The sequence below is a fragment of the Garra rufa genome, chromosome 2, assembly GCF_049309525.1.
Source record: "Garra rufa chromosome 2, GarRuf1.0, whole genome shotgun sequence".
In the NCBI taxonomy this organism is placed as follows: Eukaryota; Metazoa; Chordata; class Actinopteri; order Cypriniformes; family Cyprinidae; genus Garra; species Garra rufa.
Genome location: NC_133362.1, coordinates 74,304,933 through 74,307,432, shown reverse-complemented (window position 1 = coordinate 74,307,432; position 2,500 = coordinate 74,304,933). Strand labels below are relative to the sequence as shown.

General features: G+C 52.4%; 6 non-coding genes across 6 annotated transcripts; 2 read left to right on the top strand and 4 right to left on the bottom strand.

Moving 5' to 3' along the window:
• Positions 1 to 230: 230 nt before the first annotated feature.
• Positions 231 to 303, bottom strand: trnar-acg (transfer RNA arginine (anticodon ACG)). Its single transcript has one exon. It is a non-coding gene; the product is annotated as a tRNA-Arg (tRNA).
• Positions 304 to 419: 116 nt separating this feature from the next.
• trnae-cuc (transfer RNA glutamic acid (anticodon CUC)) lies at positions 420 to 491 on the top strand. The gene has a single exon. It is a non-coding gene; the product is annotated as a tRNA-Glu (tRNA).
• Positions 492 to 1,353: 862 nt separating this feature from the next.
• trnae-uuc (transfer RNA glutamic acid (anticodon UUC)) lies at positions 1,354 to 1,425 on the bottom strand. The gene has a single exon. It is a non-coding gene; the product is annotated as a tRNA-Glu (tRNA).
• A 335-nt stretch (positions 1,426 to 1,760) lies between these two features.
• trnar-acg (transfer RNA arginine (anticodon ACG)) lies at positions 1,761 to 1,833 on the bottom strand. Its single transcript has one exon. It is a non-coding gene; the product is annotated as a tRNA-Arg (tRNA).
• A 116-nt stretch (positions 1,834 to 1,949) lies between these two features.
• trnae-cuc (transfer RNA glutamic acid (anticodon CUC)) lies at positions 1,950 to 2,021 on the top strand. The gene has a single exon. It is a non-coding gene; the product is annotated as a tRNA-Glu (tRNA).
• A 109-nt stretch (positions 2,022 to 2,130) lies between these two features.
• trnay-gua (transfer RNA tyrosine (anticodon GUA)) lies at positions 2,131 to 2,217 on the bottom strand. Its single transcript is given in 2 exon segments — positions 2,131 to 2,166; positions 2,181 to 2,217. It is a non-coding gene; the product is annotated as a tRNA-Tyr (tRNA).
• Positions 2,218 to 2,500: the final 283 nt, after the last annotated feature.

Below are 2,500 nucleotides of genomic sequence, written 5' to 3'. Positions count from 1 at the left end.
GGAAAAACAGCCTATCGCCGGTCTGTCAAGGTACAGAAATGAAAAAATCATGAGATTAACAATGAAACTGAGACGCGGTTTTAACCGGGTGAGTTGCTGATTATTGGCTAGTTCGGATTTCATTTCGTGTCCAACTTTTTCTCAAAGCTCGGGTGGCACGTAGGAATAGGGCAACAATTCGGCAAGCCTGTGACATCAAAACCAAACTGCATTACGCAAAAATCAGAGAGCGAGCCAGCCAGGAGTCGAACCTAGAATCTTCTGATCCGTAGTCAGACGCGTTATCCATTGCGCCACTGGCCCACCGCCTGGGGATTCTCGTGCTTGCAGCCCGACTCGTTGGTTTTTGACGTCACAGAAGCCTGTATTGCTGTCTGCTTGTTCTCATGTTATTAGCAGGCCAGCATTAGATCGGCTCTTCCCTGGTGGTCTAGTGGTTAGGATTCGGCGCTCTCACCGCCGCGGCCCGGGTTCGATTCCCGGTCAGGGAAAGCTCTTTTGCCCCCCCTCCCCCCCAATGGCGGACTGTGAAATGAAGCTCTGTTGGCCGCTTTCAGAAGGCCGGCCCCCCCAAAAAAGGTGGGCACGTGAAAAACAACCTCCTTCGAGCCAGAGTCGAACCAGCGACCTAAGGATTGCCAACGCTCCTCCTACAGTCCTCCGCTCTACCAGCTGAGCTATCGAAGGCGCAGGTCTGTGGGGTCACAACCTCGGCCTGTGGGGTCACAACCTCGGCCTATTAGGTTTCTGCAGCTCGACTGCTGGCCAAAAAACGGCTTTCGACGCAGGAAGACGTGTGGCCCTTTTTCGTAGAGGGAAGCACAGAGGAGCCCACCTTCCAATACCGGGAGTCGAACCCGGGCCACCTAGGTGAAAACCAGGAATCCTGGCGGTAGACCATATGGGAACTGGTCAGTGGAAGCCTTGTCCGGGTAAAAAAAAAGATTCCAAAAATACTCACGCCACGCATTCGAAAAAACAAGTGTGGTCTTGCATTGTGACCGTTATCTCAAGGAAAAACAGCCTATCGCCCGTCTGTCAAGGTACAGAAATGAAAAAATCACGAGATTAACAATGAAACTGAGACGCGGTTTTAACCGGGTAAGTTGCTGATTATTGGCTAGTTTGGATTTCATTTCGTGGGAACTGGTCAGCGGAAGCCTTGTCCGGGTAAAAAAAAAGATTCCAAAAATACTCACGCCACGCATTCGAAAAAACAAGCGTGGTCTTGCATTGTAACCGTTATCTCCTGACCGGTAGCAAAGAGGAGCCCGCCTTCCCATACCGGGAGTCGAACCCAGGCCGCCTGGGTGAAAACCAGGAATCCTGACCGGTAGCAAAGAGGAGCCCGCCTTCCCATAACGGGAGTCGAACCCGGGCCGCCTGGGTGAAAACCAGGAATCCTGACCGCTAGACCATATGGGAACGGGTCAGCGGAAGCCTTGTCCGGGTAAAAAAAAAAATCAAAAAATACTCACGCCACGCATTTGAAAAAACAAGCGTGGTCTTGCATTGTAACCGTTATCTCAAGGAAAAACAGCCTATCGCCGGTCTGTCAAGGTACAGAAATGAAAAAATCATGAGATTAACAATGAAACTGAGACGCGGTTTTAACCGGGTGAGTTGCTGATTATTGGCTAGTTCGGATTTCATTTCGTGTCCAACTTTTTCTCAAAGCTCGGGTGGCACGTAGGAATAGGGCAACAATTCGGCAAGCCTGTGACATCAAAACCAAACTGCATTACGCAAAAATCAGAGAGCGAGCCAGCCAGGAGTCGAACCTAGAATCTTCTGATCCGTAGTCAGACGCGTTATCCATTGCGCCACTGGCCCACCGCCTGGGGATCCTCGTGCTTGCAGCCCGACTCGTTGGTTTTTGACGTGACAGAAGCCTGTATTGCTGTCTGCTTGTTCTCATGTTATTAGCAGGCCAGCATTAGATCGGCTCTTCCCTGGTGGTCTAGTGGTTAGGATTCGGCGCTCTCACCGCCGCGGCCCGGGTTCGATTCCCGGTCAGGGAAAGCTCTTTTGCCCCCCCTCCCCCCCAATGGCGGACTGTGAAATCAAGCTCTGTTGGCCGCTTTCAGAAGGCCGGCCCCCCCAAAAAAGGTGGGCACGTGAAAAACAACCTCCTTCGAGCCGGAGTCGAACCAGCGACCTAAGGATTGCCAACGCTCCTCCTACAGTCCTCCGCTCTACCAGCTGAGCTATCGAAGGCGCAGGTCTGTGGGGTCACAACCTCGGCCTGTGGGGTCACAACCTCGGCCTATTAGGTTTCTGCAGCTCGACTGCTGGCCAAAAAACGGCTTTCGACGCAGGAAGACGTGTGGCCCTTTTTCGTAGAGGGAAGCACAGAGGAGCCCACCTTCCAATACCGGGAGTCGAACCCGGGCCACCTAGGTGAAAACCAGGAATCCTGGCGGTAGACCATATGGGAACTGGTCAGTGGAAGCCTTGTCCGGGTAAAAAAAAAGATTCCAAAAATACTCACGCCACGCAT